The sequence below is a fragment of the Cupressus sempervirens genome, chromosome 3, assembly GCF_028749045.1.
Source record: "Cupressus sempervirens isolate cs-2001-9-10 chromosome 3, ASM2874904v1, whole genome shotgun sequence".
NCBI lineage: Eukaryota > Viridiplantae > Streptophyta > Pinopsida > Cupressales > Cupressaceae > Cupressus > Cupressus sempervirens.
In genome coordinates this window covers 629,164,647-629,182,755 of record NC_143120.1, presented here as the reverse complement: position 1 = coordinate 629,182,755, position 18,109 = coordinate 629,164,647, and positions in this window count along the sequence as shown.

Below are 18,109 nucleotides of genomic sequence, written 5' to 3'. Positions count from 1 at the left end.
ATTTGATTATGTGATCATTTTATCCTTCATACTAATCACTATATTGGTTGGACATATGATTTTGATGATGATATGTTTTCATGTGAAAATTGATAAAGCCTTATTTTGATTATGGGATGGTTTTATGTGGCATTGTTGATGATACCACTTTATGACTTTCTTTCAATGGTTACTTAAATATTTCACATGCATTTATGAAGGTGGTGATGTGAATTGGAAATAAGGATGATTAATTTATTTTGATTATCATAAGATGGATCATGATCTAATTATGTGATTGTGAGTGTCTGAGTGTTTACAAATAGTTTAGGACATGATATCTTTTTACCATAGAATTCCATTACTACTCATAGTTTTTCTTGGTTAGCCTTCCTCGATGTTGGGATGGGTATCTTTCATGTCAAGAAAGATTCTAGGGAAGCTTAACAACTTCATGGTAGGGTGGTAAAGCACTCCTACAATATTATTGCCCTTGTATTCTTAGATAGGTTCTTGAGCTTTTGTCAACATGATCAACATAATCAGTACATCTCGGTATTTGGGTAAAGAAATTATGGTTTCTTTTTAATTTGAGGATATATGTATATGTATAATTTTTGTTAAAGTTAATGGTATTTAATCAATGATTGTTGACTAGTCAATATTCTAAAGACTTTGACTCTTGTTGAATTTTTCACAGTTTAGAGAGATTATTGATGTGGCTTTGGTTTTGCAAGGGCAGTTCCTACAATGAGGCTTGTGACTAGCTTTAAGAGAATGATTCCTTCTCTAATTCTACTCAATCAACAATAAGTATTGACATAGATCAAGAACTATTTCGCAACTAGTCTGAGGACTAGCATATCCTTGTCTCTTTTGGTATTAAAGTGGTTTCTTAGTAGAGAACTAGTAAATAGAAGCCTTGAACACCTTTGAATCAAACATGATGCTTCTTCCTTATTTCACTCCTCATACACATTGTGTCATCAAAAATCCATCGTGAGGTCCATCTTTATTTCTGGGATCAAAGATCATGTCAATTTTCTTACCTTTGAGCATGATGAAGATAGAGGAGAGTTCATTTCTCAATGTCAGGGATCAACTATCATCCTTGGTTGCTTTGTGCCTAATTTTTTGAACTATGGGAGTACCCAACTCACAACATTCTTTGAATGGGATTGATGATGGAAGTGTGGAAAAGCCCATAAACATGAACCTGAGGAAAATCTAGGAAGTGCTTGATATAATTTCACCAGTCAAAATCTAGGGATATAAAATTTGTAGTGGTAAAAGTATTACACTCAACCCAAATTGGATACAACATTACACCATGTTTGATATATATCTCCTGCATGGAATCTAATCATGCAATTAGACTAATAGAGCTTTTTGATATGAATGAGCAACCTGCACCAATTGAGGGCACAATATAAAAATTTCATGAATAAATTCAAATGTTACATCTTATTTCTAGAACATATCAAAATATTGTAGGGAATTGGATGTCCATAGGTCATCTATAGATGAAACTTATTAATACTTGTTTCTGTTGGAAGTAATTTTGGTTCTTAGAAGGGGGTGAATCAGAACCAATGCTTTTAATGAAAAGAGAGAAATTTTAATTTAACATTCCACAAGAAATGAATGCATAAAATTTTCTTTCAATAATCAATCATGCCAGATTATAGAGTAAGAAAATAATAACTCGCAAAAGATAGAGACATGAGATTTGTGCTGAGTGGGAAACCCTCATAAACCTTATGGTTTTGTAATAAGGAGAAAAACCACTCCATGAACCTACTATTTTATTGAGTTTCAACTCCTTCTTACATTCGTAGTTACAACTGTTCAAGGCTTCAACCCCTTTTCTTCCTTTTTGAATCTAAACTACAATCTCACATGCACATATAACTGTATGTTTTATACACTTATATATGTAAGTAAGTTTACAATAAATCTTTTCAAAGATCAACCTAAAATGTTTTTTCTAAAATCCTCTATATCTCTTTTCAGAATTTCATTTTTTACACATTACAGAACACACATCTCCATTCTCTTAAATAGAGAAGAGATTTTAAGTTATTTACTAACTATCTCAGAATCTATTACACAACTGAAGACAAATATTTTATCTTCAAAAAAAAAATTGATATGAATCTTTTTGAAAATAACATACATGTCTTTGACATGAAGAGATCTTGTTTTAAAAAAAAAAATATGGAGACCTTCAAGATCATCACACATGTTGCCATGTAGTTTCAAGAAACTGATAACTACATAAATACCTCTCAACAAAATAATTAATATAAATTGGTTTTCCTTAAAACAATCATTTCATGTTGACTTTATGAAAATATGCCATAAAATTACAAAACCCAAATCCTTGTTTTGTATTTTGAAAAATGTTCTACAAAAACACAAGCTTCCTTTATTCATCAAACCCTCTTATTTAACTAGAAAAATAGATTGAGTTCTTTTCTTTTCTATTCAAAGAAATTGAAGAGCCATACCTATTTACGTGCTTTAAATTTAAACCCTTTGCTTCTCATTCTTCAAGTACAGTACCTTGGACATGGAACAAAAAATGATGAATGAGAGAAAATGAATTAGTAGAAACATTTCACATTTTGTCTATTACCAAACAACTTCAAACCAAAAAACAATGCTGGTTTCAAAACCACTTTCAAACCATTAAACTTATCTCCAAGACAACAAATCAATGTTTGCGTCATCTTCAACTGCCACCCACAATAAAACATTCATAGTAGCATCCTGTATTCCTTTCCATGACAATGCCATGTAAAAGTATTTTTGCAAAATACAATGGATATAGTGTTGAAAACATTCAAGAAACAAAAAACACTACAAACAATAGAAATTGGTTTGATGATTGCCAAAAATACCCACAAAACAAATTGTTTTGTATAAACCTTTGAAATCTGCCATATACTTTTGACACTTGGTGAGTTATTTACCAAGTACACATTGTATTGCATGCAATGATATAATAGATGTTAGTTTTCATTTAATATTATCATAAATGCCATAAATGCCACATTTTTCCACATTCATTCTTTCAAACATTTTCACCAAAAACATAAGTCAACAATCTCCCCCATTTTCTTTGAGGCAATGAATTTAAATTTATCCTCCTTTCCTATTATTTAACTAACTAGAATGCTTGATCTGATTCATCTTTGAAAATGACGATGCAAAAGATGAAATGATGAACGAAGCCTGAATATCAAAAGACTAATTTACCTAGATATCAAAATACTGATTTATTTCTGAATAATACCATAATATATACTAGTAAGATATGCCAGGAGAATACTATAATATATGCCAATATACCAAGAGAATATGCCAAGATAATACTATAAGATATGCCAATATATCAAGAGAATATGCTAGGAGAATACTAATCTCCCCCCAAAAAAATTATCAAAGAAATTACTAGTTATGCTTTTGTTCTTTGTTAAAAAATGTCTATGAATAGGAGTAGAAACCTAACACAGATTATTATTTTAAAATTTTCTATGTTAGCATTGATTGAGAGAAAACTCCCAATCGAGTTCTTAACCTTTCAAAAGACTCCTTAGGTAGAGCTTTAGTGAAAATATCTGCTACTTTTCCTTGAGTTGGAACATAAACTAATTTAAATTCATTGTTAAGAACTTTATCACATAAAAAATGTAGCTTGATAGCCACATGCTTAGTATGAGAGTGCATTACTGGATTTTTACTCAATTGGATAGCACTCATATTATGACAAATGGTAGGAATAGGTTTTCAAACTTGAATACCTAAATTAGATAGCTAATAATTCATTCAAATTAATTGAGTACAACAAGTAATAGCTGCAACATATTCAGATTCACAAGTAGATAAGGTAACACAATCTTGATTCTTACTATGCCAAGCAACCAAATGATCAACAAGGAAAAATGCAGCACCACTAGTGCTTTTCTTATCATCAAAGCCACCCCGAACTACATTAGTATAACCAAAAAGTGTAAAATCATCATTGTGAGGATACCATAAGCTAGAATCATGAGTACCTTGAATGTACTTTAGAATTCAATTTACTACATTAAGATGTGACTATTTTGGATTAGATTGAAATCGAGAAATCATACAAACTACTTGCATTATACCAAGTCTAGATGTTGTGAGATATAATAGACTGCCAATCATGGACCTATATAAAGTTTGATTGACTGAAGGTGAATCATCATCTTTGACTAATTTGCAACCTATTCCCATAGGAGTACTAACTAGTTTATAATTAGTCATGTTGAACTTCCTTAACATTTTGTTAGCATATTTTGTTTGGGAAAGAAAAAGACCATGTTCAAGTTGTGATGCTTGCAAACCAAGAAAGAATGTGAGTTCACCCAAAAGTGACATTTCAAATTCAAATTCCATGATATTAGAAAAATGTTTTGCCAACTCATCATTAGTGGATCCAAAAATAATGTCATCCACATTAATTTCAATTGCTAAAATATCATCATTTACGACTTTAATATATAAAGTACTATCTGCACTACCACGAGTGAATCCATTTGCAATCAAATGTTTATCTAACTTGGAATACCAAGCTCTAGGAGCCTATTTTAGACCATATAATGCCTTTTTGAGTCTAAACACATAATCTGGTTTATCAAAAGATTCAAAACCGTCTGGCTGCTCCATATAAACTTCCTCTTCAAGATAGCTATTCAAAAATGTTGTTTTAACATCCATTTGATAAAAAATGAACTTTTTATAACTAACATATACAAGAAAAATTCTAATAGATTCTATTCTTGCTACTGGTGCAAAAGTTTCACCAAAATCAATGCCTTCCTATTGAGCATAGCCCTTACATACCAATTTTGCTTTATTTCTTACTACTTTACCATCTTCATTCAGTTTATTATGAAACACCCATTTTACTCCTATAACATTTTTGTCACTATGTCTAGGAACAAGTTCCCAACTTTATTTTTGTCAATTTGATTTATTTCAACTTACATAGAATTTACCTAGCAAGAATTTGATAATGCTTCAGTTACTATTTTAGGTTCAAAATCTAATATCAAACAGAAGTGTTCAACAATATTTGCATGTTCATCTATTTTGGCTTTTCTTCTAGTTAGAATTCTCTTTTCAACATCTCCAATGACTTGAGATTCTTGATTTTTTTAGCAATGATCATGGATGGTGTTTTTGTTATTTTAGAATTTGAACAATTTTCTTGTACAGTTTCATTAGCAATTTCAAAATCAACATTATCCAAGTTTTCATCATCATGTAAGGTTTCTAATTTTTGAAATGAGATTTCTTCATGATCCTCTTTATGAGATAAAGAGCTTTCATCAAACACAACATTTATGGCTTCAACTATCTTACTCAATCTTTTATTGTAGCATTTGAAAGCTTTACTGTGTAGAATACCCAAGAAAAATACCTTCATCAGACCTTGAATTAAAATTATCTAAGGAATCATTATTATCTTTAATAAAGCATTTACAGCCAAATATTTAGAAATTCTTTACGTTAGTTGTTTTACCATTCTATAATTCATATGGAGTCTAAGTTGTTCTTATTCTTATTTGAGCTCTGCTTAAAATGTATATAGCTATGTGAACAACTTCTTTCCAAAATTTATCAAGTAATTTAGCTTCATTCAACATAGTTCTAGCCATCTCTTTAACAGTTCCATTTTTTCTTTCCACAACACCATTTTCTTGTGGTGTATGAGTAGTTGAATATTGTCTTTTAATGCCACATTTTTCATAGTATTCAATAAATTATTGAGAAGTAAATTCTCCACCTCTATCCGACCTTAAACATTTCAATTTCAGATCAATTTCCCTTTCCACCATTTTTCTAAATTTTTTGAAACATTCAAAGGCTTTTGACTTATGTTTCAAAAAAATCACCCAAACCATCCTTGAATAATCATCAGAAAATAGCATAAAATATTTTTCACTATTTAATGATGTAGTTTTAGTAGGTCCACACAAATCAGTATGCACAAGTTCAAGTGGCCTATTAGATAGGTATTCTTTTGTTTTGAAAGATACTCTTGTTTGTTTTCCTTTAACACATTCTTCACATATGTTTGCAGGTTTTCTGATTTGAGGTAGTCCTCTAACCCTTTTATTCTCACTAATTCTAGCAAGATTATCAAAACTAAGATGCCCCAACCTTTTATTCCATAGCCAATTTTCTTCTACCTAGCTAATAAAACAAGTATTAATTAGTGATGATTCTTGAACTATAGAATCAATGAGATTACCACCTATCTTCAAGCCACTAGCAATAACCTTATTCCGTTCATTTTTGATGGAACATCCTTTAGCATTAAAGGAGCTTGAATATCCATTGTCATAGATTTGAATAACATCAAGAAGATTATACTTCAAAACTTCTATAAAATACACATCATGAATAGGTGTATCTTTGTTTAAAATTATTGATCCATGTCCTATTATATAGGCCCCTAAATTATCACCAAAATGAACAAACCCTCCATCAAAATCTTCTAGAGTTTTGAATTTACTTTTGCGTCGAGTCATGTGGTGTGAATAGCCACTATCTAGAACTCAAGTTGTAGGTTTTTGGGAAAATAAAGCTATTTCTGCAATTAAAGTTTTTTCAAATGCCTTGGCAATAGGTTTCCATACCTTTTTAGGCTTTAAACTTAATTTGCACTAATTTGCAAAATGACCATAATGAAAACATTTGAAGCATCTGATAATTTTCTTCAGACTATGACTAGTACTATTTATATCACAATAAGATGCCTTATGCCCAAAGTCATTACAATTAAAATAGTAACCCTTAAAGAAAAATTTAGTTCTCTGTTTTGGAAGCTCATTAGATAAATTTTGAAGGAAATCAATTTTTTATCTTTTTCATCAAGTAAAAGTTTTTGATTTTCTATAACCTCTTTAGTTCTTGCAAATATTTAAGAAGTTCTTCTTCAAGATCAACTTCTTCATCTGAATAAGATGAAGATCCAGATTTACTGGATTTAGATTTTGGAACATTGGCTATTTCAGCCATAATCAACCTTTCTCCTTCTTCATTAGGATCACTTGACTCTTCATTTGAGTCCTCTTTTGACAAAAGACTTTTCTTTTTGAAATCCTTGAATTTTGTATTTTGATTCCAAGGTTTCCTTTTTGGAAACTTTTCAATTTTCTCATCATTATCTTCTTGATCTATATTTGGACATTTTGCTACAAAATGTCCTAATTGACCACAACTGAAACATTTTGGTTTTCCTTTGTACTTCTTTTTCATTATTCTAACTAGTGATAGCTCTAAAGCATCTGTTAGATCTGAATCACTTTTTTCTTGTTTTTCAACCTTAAAGGCTGCCTCTTTTGATGTAGAACTAGCTTGACTGCTAATTCTCATTTCATAAGTAGTTAAGGTTCCTTGTAGCTGATGTCAAGTCAATTGAGAAATTTTTTTCTTTTCTTCCAATGTAGAAATCTTTACTTCAAATTTCAATAAAATTGATCATATAACTTTAGAGACCACATCATGTTCTTTAATATATTCTCCTAAACCTTTTCTAGCATTTACTACTTCATCAACTCTCAAAAAATAAGCAAATATATTTTCATCTTCATGCATCTTTAGGTTATCAAATTGTGTTTTAAGAGTTAGAAATTTTGACTCTTTAAAGTTTTAATCTGCTTGATACATAGTTTCCAATTTTACCCAAATATCATTTGTAGATTTACAGTAGACAACTTTTGCAAACACATCTTTAGCAAGACCACACAAAAGAGCATATCTTTCCTTTTTGTCTAACTCATATGTAAGTTTATCATTTGGATCAGTAGGTACTATTTGTGAAACAATATAGTTCGTAACGACAACATCCCACATTCTAACATCTAAAGAGTGTATAAAATCCTACATCATAACTTTCCAAAGCACATAGACATTGCCATCAAATAATGGAGCCCAATTAAGGGAAGCTCCTTCAGCCTATGCCATTTTACTTCCAAAAAATCCCTAGAACAATTCCTATAGGTAGACCTAAAAGGAACCCTATGCTCTAATACCACTTGTTGGAAGTAATTGTGGTTTTGAGAGGGGGGGTGAATCAAAACCAGTGCTTTTAATGACAAGTGAGAAATTTTAATTTAACATTCCACAAGAAATGAATGCATAAAATTTTCTTTCAATAAGCAATCATGCAAGATGATAGAGTAAGAAAATAATAACTCACAAAAGATAGAGACGAGATTTCTACTGAGTGGGAAACCCTCATAAACCTTATGGTTTCATCATAGGGAGAAAAACCACTCCATGAACTTTCTATTTTATTGAGTTTAAACTCCTTACATTTGCAGTTACAACTACTTAGGGCTTCAACCCCTTTTCTTCCTTTTTGAATCTGAACTACAATCTCACATACACATATAACTGTACATTTTATACACTTATATATGTAAGTAATTTTACAATAAATCTTTGTAATGTCCTGTTTAGGGCATTTACATAATTTTTCTAATTTGTATATATTGTGTTATATTTTTCATCTGATCCTTACCAAGGCTATCAATCCATATATATATTAATAGAAAGGGTCACATCCTTTTGTAATATTAATTATATAATAATAATAATTAATTATATTAGTTATATATTTATATTAATAAACTTGATTATATTAATTAATATCATAAGATATGTTATATTAATAAATTTTATTTTTTTTAAAGCAAAAGTGGCAAGCCACTATATTATTTTATTATTTTAAAAATTTTGATTCAACAAGGTCAACTAGGAAAGAATCAGAGAAGAAAACTTAGCATTATCCCTAATATATACAAAAGTATAGATAGTTTAAACAAATAAATACAAGGGGTATTTCAACTACCACCCATCGCAAAATAAAAATTGTCATGGCATTTTGGCAGTCTCCAAGCACTATCTTCATGACAATGACCAAGCGAAAAACACAAATCTTACAAATCTATCCAATCAGATCCAAAACCACCTTCAAGTGACCCTAGCTCACTAGGAAGAGGGCCCAAGCCAGTACAAAACTTCAAGGAAGTTTGATTCCAGTCTAAATCTAAGTAAACCTGATCAATTAATTCCCAAAAATTATGTTTAATCGGCAGCACTGAAGCTACATTCATACCCCTAGAAATTGAAGTAGTAGAATCCATCACCAACTAATGTCGCTCCATTCCATAAGTCATACTTTTGCATAGCCAAAATTAGTTTATTATCAACTAGATAATGAGGATAGATTACCTTATGGGCCAATGTTTGAAGCAAATCAGGTGACTATATTAAATCCATTACATTAGAAAGGAAAATTGAAATAAATTGAGATGGATATAAAAACATTAGTGCCGAAGATCAGAAGAACTCTTCACCAATAATATGCTTAATAGCTCTTCAAACTGTGGTTGAGTAAATTAAAAACATTTGATCCATCACTTCATCCATAATAATGTTTGGTAACACCTTTTCCTCCAAAGATGGAGATAAGAAAATATGAAAATTCTTTGGCATGATGGCATGCTACTATTTGTGAGACATATCACAAGCCTGAACGATATCCCACAAAAAATTCATCTTGTAACTAGATGAAAAAATTGAATTCTTGGAAAAAATTAACTAAAGGCTGAGGTAAATAAAGATTGCAATCCTCATGTAACAAATTATACAGTGCAACATGCTAAAATCCATCTATATTCATACAAGAGAATGTCCTTGCAAGAGCTGAAAAAAGTACTAGCACTAGTGTAGTTTAATGACTCGGATTTAGCCACATGAGAAAATCAAATTCCATTATCAAAAAATTCAATGTTGTCAGGGAATAATCAGAATTGAAGCACTTAAAATATACTGTGCAACTCATGTCCTCATAAATATTTCTGAGTAAATCATGCGACATTTTTTAACATGTACTCTGTTACCAAGGCAACTCGATACTTATTCGGCAACTAAAAGCCCTAAACTTAAACTCGGCACGTACAAATTTTCACTTAGAAAAAAACATACAGCTCTACATCACTTGGCACCTAATACAATTTTGAACAACTCAACACCTAATACCAATCTAGACAACTTGGTACATAATACAAATAATGTCAAACAAGCACTTCACCAGGTAACTGACATACATCTCTGCATCACTTGACACCTCTAACTAACCAACTCGGTGCCTGATACAATTCTAAACAACTCAAACTAGCACTACACCAACTAACTGACTAGTTCGTTACCTAAAGAAAATCTAAACAACTCGGCTCCTGATACAATCTTGGACAACTCAGCACTTAATACTACTCTGGAAAACTTGACACCTAATGCAAATCTAGATTACTCGACATCTTGATACAATTTGGGATAGCTTGGCACTTGATACAACTCCAGACAACTTGGCACTTAATGAAAATCTGAGTTACTTGACACCTAAACAACATACTCGACACTTGATAAAGCTTCGTCTGCTCAGCACTAAGGGACATCTGATTATAGTTCACAAAACTTGGCAGCCATGGCATGTACTCAGGCACCTAAAATATGAACTTTAGATGTCGAGCAGGTCCAAGTCTTCTTGAATAAGATTTTGAAGGACCTTGTATTTCTCAATAAAAATTACTCGACACCTGATAAAGCTTGGTCTGCTCGGCACTAAGGGACATCTGATTATAGTTCACAAAACTCAACAGCCATGGCATCTACTCGACACCTAAAATATGAACTTTAGATGCTAAGTGGGTAGATGTAGATGCATCCAAGTCTTCTTGAATAAGATTTTGAATGACCTTGTATTTCTCAATAAAAGGCAAAGGGTGAAGAGTAGAAGTAGTAATCCCCACACAACCCAAATTTGATAAAAAAATCTGCAACTTTATTCCCTTCTCAATAAATATGTGAAATGCTAATATTGAGACATTCATCAAGAAGTCTCCAAATCTGATTAAGAACAAATTTTAGTTTCCAAGAAATGATGCACCTATGGATACAAGCATCAATAATAACTGACGAATCCCCTTCTATATGTAGCCTATGGAAACAACCTTGTTTAGCTAGAATAAGTTCAGCCAATAGTGCATGAGCCTCTGCAATATTATTAGTGTCAATAGGCAAAGGAGAAACTGTAATAGCCACAACCTGGGTAGAAGGATTTTTAATACATGCTCCAAAACCCAATGGGCTAGAATTTCCTTTTGAAGCTCCATCAAAGTTTAGCTTCCAAAAATCATAAGCTAGAGGTCTCCAAAAATTCTTTCTAGGTAAGAGAGAAGATGGGGAATAGTTAATTTTCCAACCATATGGAATGAACAAATGTTTCCATTTTTGGACAATTTGAGAATCTCATTGGGTCACAATCCGGTTGATTTTAACCATTTTTAGACTAGAATCAGTCACTTCTGAGATTGATTTCTCAATACCATTCAAAACAATCTCTAGAGGGAGTGATTTATAACATATATTATTATTTTAATAATATACCAACTATACATATTATATTATATTAATAATATAATTATATTAATAAGGTTAGTTATAATAATGTCATAAAGAATATTATTTTAATATATCAAGTATATATTATTATATTGTAATACATTTATTAATATAGTATTTTTATATTGAAATATATCTTAACTATAATATTATTATTTATTAAATTAGATTATTATTATAATAATATGATATATGATATTATAATATAATATTACTTTATTAAATATTATTATTAATATTACTTGTTTATCATATGCCAGAGTGGGGACATCACAATCCACCCCTCTCGAATTTGCTTGCCCTCAAGCAAAATCTTTCATACGCAAGCTTTGTCATAGACACAAAACATATTTTCATTCAAATGACCAAAGAGATTTATGAAATATACATGAATGAAAACACAAAGCATACACGATGTAGACAGATGAAAACACGAAGCAAACATGATGCAAATAGATGAAAACACAAAGCAAACATGATGAAAATAGATGAAAACACATGTTATGCAATTCCTTGATTGTGAATCTACAACCACAAAAAATCATTAGTACACATTATAAATCAATCTCTTGACAAGGTGTTTATAGTCTTAATCACTAACTTGTCAGTCAAAAGTATTTATTCATTATAACATTAACTCATCAATTCTTGTGTACAGGAGGAGAAACTATAATAGGGTTCCCTGTTACCCAACTAGTGGGCCTCACCATTCTCCCTTATTACTGTTATCTCTCTCTAATCATCATTCGCAAGATGGTGCCTTTGTATGATATACCCTGGGGCATTTGCTCCACTGTAGGCTTTACCTAGTACCCATAGGCTTTATCTAGTACCTCAAGTGGTGTCACCCAGCCCATTCTACCACAGGCCTTATCTCATCATTGGAGAATTGTGGTCTTAAGGTGATTCCATCAACTATTTTTCAATAAGAAGTCTTTTAAAGCATAATTTTTGACATATCAGATACTTAATCTTATCATTCAATTATAGGAGAAGAAACCATAATGGGGTGCCCTGTTTCCCAAATTAGTGGGCCTCACCATTCTCCCTCATTATCGTTACCTCTCTCCAGCCATAATCTCCAAGATAGTGCCTTTGTATGATATACCTTGGGATTTCACTCCACTATAGGCCTTACCCAGTACCCATAGGATTTATCCAGTACCTTAAGTGGTGTCACCTAGCTCATTCCACTATAGGCCTTACCTTATCTTGGAAGATGATGACCTTAGATAATTTAATCATTTTACCTTAACATTGTAATTTATTTTTATATTAAAGCATGGAGGAGAAATCTACTTATCCTTTGATTATCCTTTTCATATCTAATTTTCCTTATATATTGCATGTATAAACAGATCTCATAATATATTAAAGTCTTAATCCTATGGCAAGTGGAATCTTACTCAAGCCTTTTCTTGATTACACTTGAAACTCCATTCCCTGATACACTTCTAATAATACCAATAACAATAATAATAATAACAATAATTATTTTTATAATAAAAATCTCATAAATGAAAAATGCACATTTTCCTTTATTTAATATCACAATCATAATTATTGATTATATTCAATAGAAAAAATATATTTTTTCATCTTTATACAATAACATAATAAAAATCAAAATAAAGTCATACCTTGCTTTTACCTTTATTTACTCTTTTCCTTTGACAAGTTTTGGCTTCCTTCTAATTATATTTTTTTCTCTTCCATATATGCCATATTGCTAATATCTTTGAAAGGATCCCTTCTATTTTCAAATATAATGAACCCTTATTATTATATAATATTTTGTAAGAGATATCTTTCTCTCTACTCCTTTATGTATTAGTATGATATGCAAACAGCAAAATCCTCAACCCAAAGTTGGCTCTCTTGGTATCATTCAATCTTATTCTCTCTCATTGAAATGTCCCCTTTGTGATTTTATATGATATTTAAAGTCTCTAATCAGACTTTTAAAATCAAACAACCAATATTTCAAAGATCTGCCAATTTCTCAAATAAACCCAAATCGGGTATGCCCGAAATAGTGCCATAAACTTCACAACTTCACATATTATTAATAAATTTGAAAGTGGAAATTTTTACAGAAATTTCACCAGCATAATAGCCTAAAAAATTAAATTTCTAGATCTGTATAGAGTTTACAAAAAAGCTCCCAAATGGAGGACAAAAACAATGCTCATCGAGCTCCCGAAAATAACACCAAATAGCCCGAAAACACCACAAAAATACTAATAATTTATCACAAAAGTATAACCACATCCCAATACATATATTCAGCTCTATTTTAATATCTAAATAGCTAAAATACAGCAGCAACATAAACTGATATGAAATACTCAACCGGAAACACCAAACTTTTACAAAAAGCACACCCGAAAACTCACAAATCTGCACTGTTCAGCACAAGGGAAAACTCTGCATGATTTTGCACATGGAATGGTTTTTAAATCACATCCTTATCCTTCTTCAAAACCTAAAAACTTCCATCCTTGGGTCTCCTTCTCCATAGGTTTGGTAGCCTCTAAAGAACAACAAGGCAATGAGAAAAATCCAGTTCTAGAATGAGACCAAAATGCCTCCAAATCCCTTAAAAGGGGGCATAACCCTAACTCACATCCAAGAGGGGTTAATAAAAAATATTTTAATAATAATTTCCATTTATTAGTCCATTGGTTTCCAAAAATTAGCCCCTTTTTCTTAAACTTCACCTTTTGAGCCTGCTTGCCTTAGCAAAGATTATTATTTTTTAATTATTTGAAAAGGGGACATGACAAATCCTCCCCTCCCAAATATTTCTTGTCCTCAAGCAATGAAGGTTGGAATGCTCAAGAATATGTGCTCCTTCCCAAGTTGCATCCTCTAGTGGTAATCCTTTCCATTTGACCAAATGCTCTATGATGCTCCTATTTCTCAATCTTTTCTCTCTTGTATCCAAAATCTCTTCTGGTATCAAAACTAATTTTTGCTGTAGATACTATGGTTTTCTGGCCTAGAACCTTCTTTAGGAAAGATACATAGAAAAAATTATGTATTTTTCCATTTGGTGGGAGCTCCAATTCATAAGCTACCTCTCCTACCTTCTTGATGATCTTATAAGGCCCATAGAACCTTGGCTTGAGTTTCTTTACCCCACTCCTCTTCAAGGTGCTTTGCTTATATGGCTGCAACTTGACAAATACCAAATATCCCACCTCAAAATATCTTTCAGTCCTTTTCCTATCAACATACAACTTCTATTGGTTCTGTGCATGTTGTAGATTATCCTTGAGGGACCTTATTATGTCTTGACTTTGCTTGACAAAATCACTTGCTACAGGTACTCTACTATCTAAAAGTACTAGATCAACAAAGGAAAGGGCATCATAACCATAAAGAGCATGAAAAGGAGGCATACCAATAGACACATGATAAGATGTATTGTAACAATACTCCCCTAGGTGCAACCATTTCACACAAGCATGTTGTTGATTTGAAACATAGTTCCTCAAATATCCCTCTATCCATTTATTAACTATCTCTATTTGTCCATCTATTTGAGGGTGATAGCTAGTACTGGGAGTGAGTTCAGTTCCTATCAAATGAAAGAGCTCCTTCCAAAAGGAGCTGAGGAATCTACTATCCTGGTCATTGACAATGTTTCTAGGCAAGCCATGTAATCTAAAAATTTCCTTGAAGAACAATTAGGCCACTTGTGATGCCTTGAAATCAGATGTGATAGGAAAGAAATGTGCATACTTATTTAGTCTATCTACCACCACATATATGCAATCCTTACCTTGAACCTTGGGCAACCCAGTGATGAAGTCCATGGAAATACTTTCCCATTTTTGTTTAGGAATAAGAAGTGGCTGCAACAACCCTACAGGAAACTTTTGCTCACTCTTGCTTTGTTGGCATACCATACATTCCTTAATGTGTTTAAGGACATCCTCCTTCATAGCCTTCCATGAAAACCTCTCTTGAATTTTCCTGTATGTCTTGAAGTATCCTTGATGACCAACCAAAGTGTGTCATGAAAGGCCCTCAATATCCTTTCCTTAGTTTTTGATCTTGGCACTAAGAAGATCCTATTCTTGTAATAAATCAATTCATCAACAACCTTGTACTTGTTATCATCCACTAACTTATCCAAAATCTTGGTGGCAAAGGAATCTTTAGCATACTCTAAAATTATGGAGACTTTTCAATCAGCAGAGATAGATGTTAAGGAACATAGAGTGGGCTTTCTTGAGAGAGCATCAGCAACCACATCATTCTTTCCTTTCATTTATTCAATATCAAAATCATAAGCTTGCAATTTGCTTACCCATTTTTTTTTATGATCATTCAAATCACTTTGGTTCAAGAATAACCTAAGGCTATTATGGTCTGTCTTTACAATGAATCTCCCAGATACCAAATATTGTCTAAACTTATGAAGTGCATGCAACATTTCCTTATCATAGATGGAGTAACCTTTCTCTGATTGGTTTAGTTTTCTACTCTCAAATGCTATTGGATGTCCCTTTTGAGTTAGGACAGTCCCTATACCTTCTCCAAAAGTATCACATTCAACAAAAAAAGGTAAAGAGAAATCTAGAATTGCAAGCACAAGGCATGAACTCATTACCTCCTTAAGCTTATCAAATGTTTTTTGTGCCTATTCTATCCAAAAAAAATTTCCTTTCTTTGTCAAATCAATCAAGGGGGCAACAAGCTAAGAAAATCCCTTGGAAAATCTCCTATAGTAGCTACACAACCCGAAGAAACCTCTCAACTATGTAAGATTAGTGGGTGGAGGTCAATCCAAAATTGCTTGGATTTTTTGGTGATCATCATGTACTCCTTTAGAACTTATAATATGTCCCAAATATAGGATCTTTGTCAAACCAAACTCACATTTAGATAGCTTAGCACAGAAGGATTGCTGCTCCAAGATTCCCAAAATAGTGTCTATGTGCTTTAGATGCTCTTCCCATGTTTTACTGTAAATCAAGATATCATCAAAAAATACCAAAATAAATTTTAGAAGATGTTGGCTAAATACCTTATAAATACAAGATTGGAATGTTGCAGGTGCATTAGTGAGGCCAAATGGCATAACAAGAAATTCAAAGTGCCCATAGTGACATCTGAAAGTAGTCTTTTCCAAATCTTCACTCCTCATTCAAATTTGATGGTACCCTGATCTTAAGTCAATTTTTGAGAAGTATACAACACCATGTAACTCATCAATGAGTTCATCTATGCATGGTATGGGATACCTATTTTTTATGGTCTTCTTGTTTAGAGCCCTATAGTTTATACACATTCTCATTATACCATCCTTTTTCTTGACAAGTACCACAGATGATGCAAATGGACTAGAGCTAGGCCTTATGAATCCCATGTCTAGGAGTTCCTTAATAGTTTTTTCAATTTCTTCCTTATAACCTCTTGGATGGTGGTATGGGGTTGTTATAACTAGTTTGGCACCGTGTTCTAACTCTATAACATGCTCAAAACCTCTATCTGGTGGTAATCCTAGAGGCAAGTCATTGAAAACTATACTATGCTTATCGAGAATATTTTAAATTTCAAAATAGAAATTACCTTGATTCTTTGGAGAGCTTGTTGGATGGATTATGACTCCTGCTGCCCATGCTACTTGTCCTCTTTGAAAAGTCCTCTCCATCCTCTTTGCAGAGACCACCTTAGGTGTTCCATTCGATAAGCCTCTTAATAAGACTTCTTTCCCATTGGAATGAAATTTAAACTCCATAGTTTGATGGTTCATGTAATAGCCTCCAATAGAGTGCAACCATTGAACACCCAATACAAGATCTGTCTCCCCAATGCCAACAACATAGAAGTCATCACATAACTCATAATCTCCTAGGGTCATCTTGAGTTGTTTCACTACCCGTGTGCAAGGCATAGTGAATCCATCAGCTATAGTAACATTGAATCCCTCAAAATCTTCTACTTTAAGCCCTCTTTTCATGACAAATCCCTCATCAATAAAATTATGAGTTGCCCCACTATCAAGAAGAACTGTCAACCTTTGCCTTGCTAGTACCCCTCGAATTTGAAAGGGATGGTATCTTGGGACTTCTGATAATGTTGCTAAAGTGCCACCCTTGCTACTTTCTTTTTCTTTCTCTTCTTCTTCCTCTTCCTTAGTGTCATGAAATTCCTCATGCTCATCTAAATCAGATTCTGAAGCAACTTCAATATAGTGCACTTGACCTTTCCCCAAACATCTGTGTCCTGGAACCCATGGTTCTCTACAAGTGAAACAAAGCTTTTTCCTTCATAATTCACTCCTAGTCTCTTAATCTACCTTCTTTTTTGCCACATTTATCACATCTTTTGGTGGTAATGTTGGAAAAGTCTTTTTCTAAAAATTTTCCTTATGTTGCCAAAGATTTGGGGGTTTTTGATTAGTGACTAGTTTCATAGGCATGCAAGTTTCAAGTTGCAAGCTTCTTTTGATAGCTTCCTGTAAGGTTGAGGGTGAGAAAGCCTTAACCAAACCCTTAACAAAATCTTCCAAACCATCAAGAAAAATATAAACAATCCTCTTTTCACTCATATCAGGTACCATAATAGCCACTTTTTGAAACTCTTCTATATACTCATTAACTAA